Genomic DNA, 14,377 nt, shown 5'->3' on the forward strand with positions numbered 1-14,377 from the left:
ATACTGCTTACAAAAAGTAGCAATTTTTATCATGGTCTATATTGTGAAAGCCACTGAAATCAGTGCAGAGGAGAGAAATGGGCCCAGTGCAAGATTTGTGAACACTGGAAATATCATGGGTATCTGGAAATAAACCACAATCAAAGACTGCACAGATGAGTGTTGAATGAAGGAACTGTTTACAGAGATGTGGTTAGGGTTAAGGGAAACAAAAAGGGAAGAATCTGTGAATTACCCCTCCTAGGCCTGGCAAGGGGAAAGACCTGGGTCCATGAAACCTGGAAAGAGCAGAGCAAGTTTTTCCAGAGCTGTGGCCTTAGAGGAACATATGAACTGTGGAAGACAGAGAAGGAGTGGACAGGATGGAAACCCTAACTCCTCTTAACTCCCACCTTCTGGTTACCTGCTACTGTCTCCCTTGTCACTATGAGAATTCAAACACAATTCAGAGGGCAAACCTGGGAATAGAATCAAATAGTTTTCAGCTTCTCTGGGCATGGAATAGGTCAGAGAAGGGCAGAGCATGGATTGAGGGGAGGAAGCAGAGAAATAAACATGCGGTCTGCCAACTATGATATTCTGGCTGGGAACCTGGGGTGCCGTGGTTCTTAAAAGAGACTGATCACCTGCTGCCACCTCTGAGCCACACTGGTTGACACATGGTGCAGTTTTGTATCATGGCCAGAGGTGACCAGGACTTCCCAGGTGATGCATGGTAAAGAATCCTCCTGCCAGTGCAGGAGACACAAGGGATGTAGGTTCAATCCCTGGGTTGGGAAAACCCCTAGAGTAGGAAAACCCCCTAGAGTGGGAAATGACAACCTACTCCAGTATTCTTGCCTGGAAAATTCCATGGAGAGAGGAATCTGGCAGGCTACAGTCCATGGGGTCACAGAGAGTCAGACTCGACTGGGCACGCACTGGCTGGCTGGCTAGAGGTGATCAGGAAGATTTTCTGCAAAGGAATTGTGTACATTATTGCAACCAAACACACATTGATGGTGCACATTGTTTCTATAGGGTCTGACAGACTCTTAGTTCCCAGGAAAGCCTAAACCCTAGCTCCTGCAGCTGTCATGTTCTTTTACATTTGGAAGTCTGTATTCTAGTTTGGTAAATCTGTGGACAGAGCAGCCTGGTAAGGGCTACAGTCAGTCCATGGGGTTGCAAAGAGCCAGACATGACTGAACACACACACACACACACACACACTCCTACCATCTTCATACCTGGGGGAACTTGTCAAGCGATGCCAACAGCATGTCCTGAAATAGAACCTCAGGTCTCTTTGTGAATAGTCATTCTCCATTTTTTCCTGAATATTCTACCAGATAAAAAGGAACATGATGCTCATTAAATATAAATATAGAATATCCATATTTAGTGGGACCCTTCATGCCCTCATCAGCCTTTTCAGTATTTCTTAATCACTTACCATGTGCCATTCACTGCAGTAAGGTTGGTCTGTATGTTATCTCAATTAAATCTCATTCATCTTTGTGTGGTGGACACTATTATCCTCATCTAGTAGAGAAAAACTTGAGTATTAGAGGACTGTTGAGGCTTGTTCAAAGCTACTAAACTAACAAAGCCTCATTTAATAGTCAAGGCAGGGTGATTCCAGAGTCCATTCTATTAATCACTACCCTCTCCTGCAGTAGGCCTAGAGCTAAACCCAGTCTCAATTGCAGGCCCTTTTATAAGTCAGAGAAAAAAGGTTTTATTTCAATTTTATGGTCCAGAAAGGGAGGTAGACTAGCTCAAGAGTTAGCAGATATGAGTAAAATCCAAGTCAGGTGCTTTCTTGTATAATGTTCATTCTATCACATCTTTTATCTTTCCACTAAATTCTTTCTTCCCTTCTTCACATCTCTAGACATCACCATTGTCATTGTATATCAAAGCTGTTTTTTCCCCCTGGGAAGAGCTAACCCTTACTCTTTCTTAGAAATGGACTAATGATGGTGAGGCAAATGATTTTTCCACCTCTGTCTGGATAATAACATTTAATACTTCTATAAACTTTTTACAATTGATAAATAATAATCATAATGATGAGTAACATTTATTAACTACTCACTATATACCATATTCTATTTTAAATGTTTTAATGGATTAATTCAATTTCTATATTCTCAATATCTACTGTCCTAAGTAGATACTATTATTATCCCCATTTTACAAAATAAGTGACTGGAGATTCAGACAAGTTAAATGACTTTACAAAACTCACACAGCAGTTTGTGACTTGCAGTTTGGCTCCTGGACCCTTCCACTTGCCCACTACACAAATGGGTTAGAATAAAAAATTAAAGTAAAAAGTTACAGAGTCTCTGAAGCTCCCAATGGTGTTGTTAAACCCATTTTTCACACAAGGTTTCAAGTAAATCCTTGAAAAAATGTATTGTATTGGGAAAACATTCCCTTTTTAGCCAATAATTCGATAATCTGCCTTGCTTGCTTTGCAATCTATACATTTCCTACCAAACTGAACATGAAGTGATTTGCTCTGATCACAGCAATGAAAAGAGGATGACACACTTCTCCAGAGTTAATTCTGATGCATATACAAGGGTAGAAACGTACAATGTATTATCTCCAGTGTTTTGACAGTGCATGGTCCTTTTCTTAGTCTTCTTTTCAAACATTTATGTAGTATTTAAACTTATTTCTTTTCCAACTGTCCTGTTATGGCAGGCCTTTGAGTACTATTCTTCCATGCCTGCACCTAGTCACAGCTGGACAGGAAGGTAGAGGTGGCTCATTTGCTACCGGGGCGTGTTCATAGAGATGAGTGAGTAAATCTATCCTGGTTGTCCTTGGAATGTGAAAAGATATGTGTTAGGGGTGTGAAAGTCCTTTATCTGAACTCTTTTAGTTAGTTAGCAGAAAGAAGTGAGAGGAGATGCTGCACTTTTAGCACTTCCTCTTGATGCTATAAATGGGCTTAGATATTAGAATAGAACATACAATGATGTCAGTGCTTTTAGAAATATTTTTGAAATGAGAGGTAAAGATTATTTTCTTTATTGAACTAAGAAGAACACTAAAACAACCTAATTATTCACTGAGAACACTTGACACAAGAGTGTAGAGTCCCTTTATCCTATTTCTAAACAAAAGAATTCCCTAACCTTAATAGGACATTAGAGATGAAAATACAAATACATACCTTGGGGTAAAACACACATCTATGTAATTAGTTTCCTCAGTTGATAAAAGGCTGATGTTAATGGGTCAAAGTTTGAATCCTTTTCCTTGCCACAATTATCTTAATTTCAGATGTTTGCCATTGGTTATAATGGGGTGGATAAGGGCATCACAGATCAATCAGTGTAAATTCATTCATTCATTTATTATATATTTATTGGGTACATACTATGTGCATGTTGATATCTAATTGATTTTTAATAGCTGCATCATAGTTCATAGGCAAGATATAAACTTGGCTTATTCAATCATTTTTCAGATGGATATTCATTTTTTTCCTAGTTTTTTTTTTTAAATAGTAACAGTATTTAAAAAAACATCCTTGTAAACATATCCTTCCATTCGTGACATACAAGATAGGAATGATCTCTATCAGTACTATTGTTTGATAATCTTTTGGAAGTTCTAGCTGATGCCATAAGAAAATTAAATGAATTATATAAATATTGGAAAAGAAGAGACAAAATAATCTGACTTTTCAGATTGTATAACAGTATACCAAGAAAACCCAAGAGACTAAACAACAAAAAATAGAATCAATGAGATCATTTGATAAGGTAGCTTAATAAAAATATACAAAATATTGAATGATTTTTATTTTTGTCAGTAATAATCAATTAGACATGTAAAGGAAAAAATGAAATTGTCCCACTTACAACAACAAAAAAATTATGAAGCATTTTGGAATACATTTAACAATTATAGGAGGAAACCTATATAAAAGTATAATTTTGTTAAAGTACATAAAATATTGTCTAAATCAATGGAAAGACAGAGCATGTTTCTGCATTGGGAGATCTCAAAAAAAAAAAAGATCAGTTATTCCCAATATCATATAAATAATGAATCCTATTTGCTAAAATATGAATTTTTTAAAAAATTAGACAACATAAACATTAAAAAAATCATATGTATGTATGAATGTATCAACTTTGCAAATGAAATTTCAGAAAAAAATCATTAATGAGAGAGGGCTTATTCTAACTGATATTGAAATTACTACAAAACAATATCAATTAAAATAATAAGTTTAAAAATTATAAATAGATCAGTTGAATAGAGAATCCAGAAAATAAATTATGTAAATATTTATTATTTACTTAATAAATTTATATATGAATTTATATATGAAATTTATAAATAAAATTTATACATGATTTTTTGTATACATGAAATTTATATATGAAATTAAATATGAAATTTATACATAAATTTATATATGACAATTTAGTGTTTAATAACATTTCATTCAGAGAAGGCAATGGCACCCCACTCCAGTGTTCTTGCCTGGAGAATCCCAGGGACAGGGGAGCCTGGTGGTTTGCCATCTATGGGGTCGCACAGAGTCGGACACGACTGAAGCGACTTAGCAGCAGCAGTAGCAGCAGCAACATTTCATTACATGAGTGTGGAGGAGAGATAATAGCTCATAACAAGTATATGTGTGTGCTCAGTTGCTTCAGACTCTTTGTGATCCTATGGACTGTAGCCCACCAGGCTCCTCTGTCCATCAGATTCTCCAGGCAAGAATACTGGAATAGGTTGCCATGCCCTCCTCCAGGGGATCCTCCTGACCCAGGGATCAAACCCATGTCTCTTATGTCTCCTGCATTGGCAGGCGAGTTCTTTACCACTAGTGCCATCTTTACCACTTATCTTGCTATACATTCTGATAATTTTCCTTTTTTCTTGATGCTAAGTTGGATAATACAATGTTTTATTTTTATTTTAATTTTATTTTGTATTTCAGTATAGTTGATTTATAAAGTTGTGTTAGTTTCAAGTGTACAGCAAAGTGATTTGGTTATACATATACATATCCATTCTTTTTTCAATATACATATCAATTCATTTTCAAATTCTTTTTCCATATAAGTGGTTGCAGAATGTTAAGTGGAGTTCACTATGCTACACAGTAGGTCACTGTTGATTATCCATTTTATATATAATGGTGTGTGTATGTTAATCCCAAATTCCTAATTAGTGCTTCATCCTACCTTTCACTTTTGGTAATCATGAGTTTGTTTTCATAGCCTGTGAGTCTATTTCTATTTTCTAAATATGTTTATTTAAGTTTCCCCTGAAAAATCAGCTGATAACCTTATGGGCATTTCCTTGTATCTTATTTGTTGCTTTTTCTTTGTTGCCTTTAATATTTTCTCTTTAAGTTTAGTCAGTTTGATTAATATGTGTCTTGGCATGTTCTTCCTTGGATTTATCCTATATGAGACTGTCTGTTTTTCCTGGACTTGAGTGTTTCCTTGGCCATATTAGGGATGCTTTTGGCTACTACCTCTTCAAACATTTTCTCAGACCTTTTCCCTCTCTCTTCTCCTTCTGGGACCCCTATAATGCTCATGTTGCTGTGTTTGATGGTGTTCCAGGAGTCTCTTAGACTCTCCTCTTTTATTTTCACTCCTTTTTCTTTATTCCATTTCATGGCAGTGATTTTCACCAATCTGTCTTCCAGTTCACTTATTTGTTCTTCTGCTTCATTTATTCTTCTATTGATTCCTTCTAGTGTATTTTTCATTTCAGTTATTGTATTGTTTGTATCTGTTTATTTGTTCTTTAAGTCTTCTACTTCTTTGTTAAACATGGCTTGTATCTTGGTTTCTACCTTCATTCTTTTTCCAAGATCTCTATTCTGAATTCCTTTTCAGGCTGATAGCACATCTCCACTGCTCTTAGTTGTTCTTCTGTGTGTGTGTGTGTGTGTGTGTGCAGTCTTCCTGGCAGGAGGGACTAGTGCCTGCTCGCTGGTGGATGGAGTTAGGTCTTGTCCCTGGTGGGCAGGGCTGTGTCAAGGGGCATGTCTAGAGGTGACTGTGAGCTCATGATGACTTTAAGCAACCTGTCTGTTAATAGATGTGGCTCTTTTCCTACCCTGTTGGTTGTTTGGCCTGAGGCATCCCAACATTGAAACCTGCAGGCTGCTCGGTGGGGCAAGATCTTGGTGCCAAAAGGGTGACCTCTGGGAGAGCTCACACTGATGAATATTCCCTGGGCCCTCTGCACCAGTGTCGTTGTCCCTGTAGTGGGTTACAGCTGACCCCTGCTACCCCCAGGAGACCTTCTAAAACACACAGGTAGGTCTGGCACAGGCTCCTATGAAGTCACTGCTTTGCCCTGGTTCTGCATGCATGTAAAACCTTGTATGCACTCTCCAATAATGGAATATCTGTTTCCCTCAGTCCTATAGAGCTCCTGTACTCAAGCCCCACTGGCCTTCAAAGCCAAATGCTCTGGGGGCTCTTTCTCCTGACACCAGACCCCTAGACTGGGGAAACTGACATGGGACTCAGAACTTGCACTCCTGTGAGTGAACCTCTGCTGTATAATTATTTTCTAGTTTGTAGGTCACCCGTTTGGCAGTTATGGGATTTGATTATATCATGAAAGTGCCCCTCCTACCATCTCATTGTGGCTTATTTGTCTTTGGATATATTAATAGAACATGATTTTTGATAAGTTCTAGTCTTTTTTGTCAATGGTTGTTCAGCAGTAAGTTGTGATTTTAGTGTTTTGTGAGAGGCAGTGAACTCAAGTCTTTCTACTCCATCATCTTGTCTCCCAGAAAATCCTGACAGTTTTCTTAAAGAGGGAGAAAGGTGGTCTTTGGAGACCTCATAATTCCACAGCCCAATTGACCAACACATTTTTTGCTAAAAAAATGGTTTAGCAAAATTCTTGGGGATTTTGAATTCCTTTTAAAAATGTAATATTAGTATATGTCTTATTTTGTATCCTTAAAATCTTAATCTATTTGACTATAACTTTCAAACATACTTTTATCCAGAAAGAATGAGCTAGGAATACCAGGAAGCCTTCAGTTTTGTGTCCCCTAAAACCACAGTAAGTGACACAAGGTTTAAGACCCATTCATCCGTGTTTTTATTTTGGGGTATGGTATTAGTAATGGGAAAATGGTTATTTACTATTTGCAAGTTATAAAAAATATGGGTTGTTGTTGAGGAATAGGTATTTGATATATGTAAAAAGCATCAATATTTGAGTCTGGAGACCTGGATTCTGGTCATTGCTATTCCATTAATGTGGATGAGTAATTGGATGCCCTGAGGCCTCTATTTCCACACATATAAAATAGATTTAATAATATGTGCCATATATCTCAGACATGTTTTGAAAATCTAATGGCCAAGATCCTTATTTGATATTTGCTGCTACTATAGAAAGGGAAATGTTACATAGGATGGTAGACATAAAGTTACCCAGGACATCTCAAATTCTAGTTGGGAATTTAAGATTGAGGGTTTACAGCCACTATGGAAAACAGTGTGGAGATTTCTTAAAAACCTGGATATAGAACTGCCATATGACCCAGCAATCCCACTTCTGGGCATACACACTGAGGAAACCAGATCTGAAAGAGACACGTGCACCCCAATGTTCATCACAGCACTGTTTATAATAGCCAGGACATGGAAGCAACCTAGATGCCCATCAGCAGATGAATGGATAAGGAAGCTGTGGTACATATACACCATGGAATATTACTCAGCCGTTAAAAAGAATTCATTTGAACCAGTCCTAATGAGATGGATGAAACTGGAGCCCATTATACAGAGTGAAGTAAGCCAGAAAGATAAAGAACATTACAGCATACTAACACATATATATGGAATTTAGAAAGATGGTAACGACAACCCTTTATGCAAAACAGAAAAAGAGACACAGAAGTACAGAACAGACTTTTGAACTCTGTGGGAGAAGGTGAGGGTGGGATGTTGCGAAAGAACAGCATGTATATTATCTATGGTGAAACAGGTCACCAGCCCAGGTGGGATGCATGAGACAAGTGCTCGGGCCTGGTGCACTGGGAAGACCCAGAGGAATCGGGTGGAGAGGGATGTGGGAGGGGGGATCGGGATGGGGAATATGTATAAATCTATTGCTGATTCATGTCAATGTATGACAAAACCCACTGAAAAAATAAATAAATAAATAAATAAAAAATAAAAAAAAATAAAAGTCACGTTATTCTTTATAACCTACAACGTAAAATATATCCTTTTACTTGTGCAATTTGATGTGTTTTGATGAATATATATGCCATAAACAAAATAGAGAACATTTATATCATTCCAATTTTCTCCATGTCCTTTAGTATTCGATCCTTTCCTCCCAGCCCCAGTCATCACTAAGAAGATATTTGTTTTCTCTTCCTACGGTTTTGTATTTTTCCAGATTGTCATATAAATGGAATAATATTATATGTAGCCTTCTGTGCCTGTCTTCATTCACTTAGTATAATAGATTTGAGATTACTCTATGTTGTGGTATATATTAATAGTTCATTCCTTTTATTGCTGAGCAAGAGTCCAATATTCCATTGTAGAGATGTACCACTGTTTAACCATTCATGTATTGATGACCATTTGCTTCTGCATTTTGGTGATTAGGAATAAAGGTTTTAAAGGTTGAGTTTTGACTGTACAATTTCTGGATTTATCAAAATGATATATTTTTGTCAACTTTTATAATTTTTGACCTGTTTTTCTCTAATTTAACAGGAGTTTGCTCTTGATCTTTCCTAAATTGTTAGAAGAATCCAGGCTTAAAAGGGTCTTCCTATATATCCTTAATGTCATTAATGACATTCAAGGGATAAAAACAGATCAAAGTTATTTAAAGCTGTTTAAGCAATGCCTCTTAAATAATCTGACTACCTTCTATATATCCATTAGTAGATCTTTTAGAAATGCACATCCCATCATAGTATGCCACTACTAAAAGCACTCCAATGAGACTATAAACACTAAAAAGTTAGTAGTTTTTTTTTTTGTTGTTGTTGTTGAGTATTTACAGGGCCTTACAATCTGCCACACATGTTTATTCATTAGCTAATTCAGTTCTTAGAACAGCCTTATGTGATAGGTTATACAGTGATGGAGCTGGAATTTGAAACTTGACAATGTGCAAATATCTTAGAATGGAATTTAGGTATCTGAGCTTAGACTACTCAGTGACATTCTCAAGAGATCAAAGCTATTCATATTTTTTGCCATTCCATGCTTTTTCACATCTTAGTGCTTCTACATACATTATCCCCTCTATCCAGTATGTCCTGCTTGCCTGCCTTTTATATATTATTCAAAACTCAGCTCATGTGCTTATAGTAGGCTACCTGCACACCAAACCTCTCTGTTCATGCCCAGTCTGGTATAATTTTGAATAATTCAGCAGGAGAATGCCTTCAAATAATTCTTCTGTTCCTTTCTCCCTTTCTTCTCCTTTTGGTATTATCATTACTTTTATGTTACATCTTATGCTATCATCTTCTTCCCTGTAATATAGGAAAGATAGAGAAGACTGGAGCTGACTATTTCTTCCCCCACTTTAAAGGCTAGAGGAGACTGTATTCCAGATCTTTCATGGGCAGACTCTTTGGGTATATTTCAAAATGTTTTACTTTCCCCATCCTCTGTCAGAAGCAAGATTTTTCTCTGATCTTCACCCTGAGAACCTGATGGAGCTCCTGGAGGTGAAACTTACCAAAGTGTGGACCACCCTCCAAGATTGGGCACCCATGGATTTTTATTTCCAAGCTAGTTCACATTTAGTCTAAATAAATTAGTCAGTTATTCTTTAAGTGTTCCTACCTGTTGCTGGCTCCTGAAGCTACAACTGCTCCCAGTAAACTGTTATTCTCTGTATCCACGTGTCGCTCTAGTTTCTGGGACAGTGGCTTTTACTGTGACCTCAGTTACCTGATGGAAATAAAAGAAGTTATTGAGTTTCAGGTTGTTCAGCTATTTTCTTGTTGTTAGGATAGTAGCAACAACTTCCAAGTCCTTTGTATGTCAGATAAGAAATAGTAAATCAAGTCTTTCTTTGGAATGACCACTTTGGATTGTCTTTTGAAAGGTCTCCAGACTCCTATGAAAATATGAATGACACTGACTCCTAATACTTATTAACATATCCAGATAGATGTGTATGTAATCTGAAAGCTGGATGCTGAGGGTAATAACAATAATAGAATAATTTGTTGTTGTTCAGTCACTAAGTTGTATCTGACTCTTTGTGACTCCCACCCTACCCCTTCCATGGACTGCGGCATGCCAGGCTTCTCTGTCCTTCAATATCTCCCAAAGTTTGCTCAAATTCATGTCCACTGAGTCAGTGATGCTATCTAACCATCTTGTCCTCTGTTGTCCCCTTCTCCTCCTGCCTTCAATCTTTCCCAACATCAGGGTCTTTTCCAGTGAGTCAGGTCTCCACATCAGGTAGCCTAAGTATTGGAGTTTCAGCTTCAGCATCAGTCCTTCAAATGAACACCCAGGACTGATTTCCTTTAGGATGGACTGGTTGGATCTCCTTGTAGTCCAAAGGACTCTCAAGAGTCTTCTCCAACACCATAGTTCAAAATCATCAATTTCTTGGCACTCAGCCTTCTTTATGGCTAATATTTATTGGGTGATTTTAACATGTGATTTAGCATGTTCTATATTAGAGCATTTATATGCATTACTTCATTTAATGCTAATGATGATCCCTATTTAGTAAATATTATTATTATCACCAACTTTTTAAAAAATAGATGAAACAACTGAGACTTAGATTGGTTAAGTAGTATGCTCAAGAACATATAACTTGAGATTACATCCCAAGTATTTGAATATGGAATTTATACTGAACCACTGTGGAGGTACCAACTTTACCATTAGGACTGTGAAGATAAAAGTTTGAGAAATAGAGCTATGGAGGGGAAAGACTCCATGCAGTGGGTTATCCTAGGCATTTGGAGTGCAAGTACAAAATTGATACCCAATTCACCATTGTGTTCCTACCTCTTCAATCTTTAAAGTGTAAAGAAAGTTCAGGTTTCCTTCAAATTGTTAGGCAGAAGCCTAGGTGGCTCTGTGGAATATTCCAATCTCCAGAGGAAAGGAGAGAAGTTGGGTCTGAGGGAATGGGTGCTAGGTATTTGAAGAACACCAGTGTTTATGTGATTGCCTTATGGTCGCACAGATGCTTTGTGTCTGAACTTCAGAATCAGAATAAATATTTAAATGACTCTTCCTGGTATTCTTACCATGAGAAATGAGTCCTGTGCTCTGAAAAGAATTGAAGTAACCATGCCTAACAAATGAAACTGATGGAAATACACCCATGGGTGCGATGATGCTCTCTCAGAAACAGACTGTGAATGTAGTGAGGAATATTTCAGGATGGGAACTCCAAGATCCAAATGTGGCTGGCAACTTCGAGGGGTTTGGTCAACAGATGTTTCTTTTGAATATCATAGGCTCCCAATATAGCAACTGTTGGCAAGTGACATGTGCCATTTGGGAAGGCTAGGAAGAGTGGAAGGAAGCTGGGATTTATATTTTTTTTCCTTTTTTAAACTTTATTTATTTTTAATTGATTGATGATTGCTTTACAACATTTGTTTGATTTCTGTCATACATCAATTATTTCTTTACTTGGCTGTGTCAGGTCTTCATTGCAGCATGCAGGACCTTCATTGTGCAGGATCTTTTGTTGTGGTCTATGGACTCTTTGGTTGTGGTACAAGGGCTCAGTAGTTGTGGTGCACGGGCTTAGTTGCTCTGTGGCATGTGGGATCTCAGTTCCCCAACCAGGGACTGTATCCCTGTCCCCTTCATTGCAAGGCAGGTTCTTAACCACTGTACCACCAGGGAAGTGCCAGAAAGCTTCACTTTGAAGGTTGATGTTATTTTGACTGAGCAGGGATGTCCTATAGCAAACTGTTCTATGAAGGGACAACTGGGCCACAAACTGAAGCTGTTTATTAAACTTAGGGACCTCCAGCCAAACAATGAAAGCTTCCAGTTGAAGTTCAATTTAATGATCTCAAAGGCATTAAATAATAGAGGGATTACACACTGAAAACAATATTAGGGGTCTGTTCACATTCCAAACTCTGGTTTTTTGTCCTTGCCTCAGATAAACAACCATCTTGAGACTTGATCTATATGCTGCCCGTACTTTGTCTCCCACCAGGTTGTAAGAATAAACCTAAACAAGTCTGGGGGGAGTGAAGTACGATAATGTTGTCTGTCCAATAGAAAAGAGATGATGGGGATATTAGGGGCAAGACAAAAGCAGTGACAGCAGTAAGCTAGCAGCCAGACACCAGGAACAGATGCTACAAAGAATGGAGTAAAAAAATCTGAAAGACTTCTGAAATTTGATATAGGCAACTAGACATGGGTAGGAGCCAATGAGATAACTCTGTGAAGGATGGGTTGGTCAGGGTAGGATATCATCTATAAGGCTCTTCTGAACAAAATATAGTTTCTCTACCTACTTGCTAGGATTAGTTTTAGAGTGGCCTGTTGGGAGCTATATTGGCAGTGGGTGAAAGTATTATGTTGCTCAGGAATGGTTAATCAATTAGTGAAGATTGGTTTTTACTTGATTAGTCCATTAGCACCAGTTTTCACCAAGCAGAGCCAGAGGTTTGGAGGAGATATAACCCAGGATTGCAAAACTTTAGGGATGGAAAGCATTCTTTGTGCTGGATGACCACTAAGTATAGTGTCACCTGACAAGACTGTAATGAATAAACTCTAAGCCTCTTGATTCTGGCTGCTCATATGGTAGTGTATAGTGTATCCCCACATGCAGAGTGAAAAACTGAGACCTACAGAAGTTAAGCAAATTTTTCAAGATCTCAGAACTTGGGTGAACCCTAGATTTTGACCTAGAGCCATCTTGCTCTGAATCCACTTTGCCTTTTCGTGTATACTACATTGTCCCAGAGGGCTGGAGGTGACCTGAAGATAACATTTCCCTATGCCACAGTTTTTTTTTTTTTTAAAAAAAGAAACTCTACTGGGTACAAAGAATCATTTATAAGGCTAGATGACAATTTGAAAAGTCTTTGAGACTATCTGTGTCTCTCTCAAAGAACATGTGAAGATTCCAGGCTATTCATCAGGAATTATTTTGTAATTCCTGTACATTCTTTAAACATTAATTCGTGGGGGAAAAACAAAGCAGTATGAAGAGAAAATGAAACTAGTCAGAGCTAATTGCACATGGACTCTCCCCAAAAAATGGCATTAGAAAATGATGCCATTTGTCTTTGAATGAAATGAATGTGTGGACTCATTTGCCTGCCCCTATTGCTGCTTTGTGAAAGTGAAGCGGCTCCATTTTCATTTCCCTTTCCTATCAAAGTGGCCAGAGGGACCATATTTTTGTTTAATGACCTTCAGAATGATTCTTTAGAAATCTGAGGCTATCAGAGTTGGAAGCAATGCGAAAATAATTGTGGATTATTATTGTATGACGGTAGTGGCAGCTGGACCATTTTTTTTTCTTTGTATTCAGTCTTTCTTCTTCATTTTCCCAGAAACCTTATATCCCAAGGTTTAACTCAGAAGCATATCTCATATAGGTGATAAACCTCACCAGACATGGTACGTAATATAATTTCAGACAGACACTTAAGTGTTCTTTGGAAAGACCCTAGGGAGTGAGGCAGTTTTATATCTAGACATCCTAGATACTATTACTTTTATTTACTCTCTGACAATGTGTGTGGGTAGTTGTATCAGACATGAAGCAAGGGTATCTCTTAAATATTATACCTGTGAACTTAAGCATCAGTTTTTGTATTTTGTTGCCCAAACTGCTATCATTGCAGAAAAAATTTTGTTACAGTAAAAACTAATAAATGGGTACTCACTCTCCCAAATCTTTTTATGAACATGTGTACACACTCATGCAAAAGCAGGGCTGGGAAGTGAGAGTCAGTACCAATTTTACTTTTGCATCAATATTTAGGATATGTGTAGAGGGTAGGAATGAGGGTGGGGAGAGGAAGAGGTAGAAGATATATTGTATGTACTAGGGGGGAAGTAGAAACTCCCTGCAACTATTATTCAGGTCATCTGCCTCATGATCAATTTTTTAATTGCCTTAACTGATTGAGCCAATATTTAAATGATAAAATACTTCACTTTCAATTCAATTTGCCCCCTCACAGCTGTCCCTTACACCTTCACTAATCTTTATATAACTTTTGACCACCACTTTTGTTGAACATTTGAGATGTGTGGTAGACAAACTGGAACAATATGTAGAAAGTAGTCTAAGAAAATTATCAAAAGCCAAAACCACTTGTTTGACTATTCTTACAAACTCTGCTATTGTATCTCTGTCAGTCTGT

General features: G+C 37.6%; 1 protein-coding gene across 1 annotated transcript in view; it reads left to right on the forward strand.

Annotated features, from left to right (window-relative positions):
- IL1RAPL2 (interleukin 1 receptor accessory protein like 2) overlaps positions 1–14,377 on the forward strand; it is a 1,284,763-nt gene that overhangs the window by 721,868 nt on the left and 548,518 nt on the right. The gene's annotated exons all lie outside the window — the stretch shown is intronic.

Source organism: Cervus elaphus, chromosome X (genome assembly GCF_910594005.1).
Source record: "Cervus elaphus chromosome X, mCerEla1.1, whole genome shotgun sequence".
Lineage (NCBI taxonomy): Eukaryota > Metazoa > Chordata > Mammalia > Artiodactyla > Cervidae > Cervus > Cervus elaphus.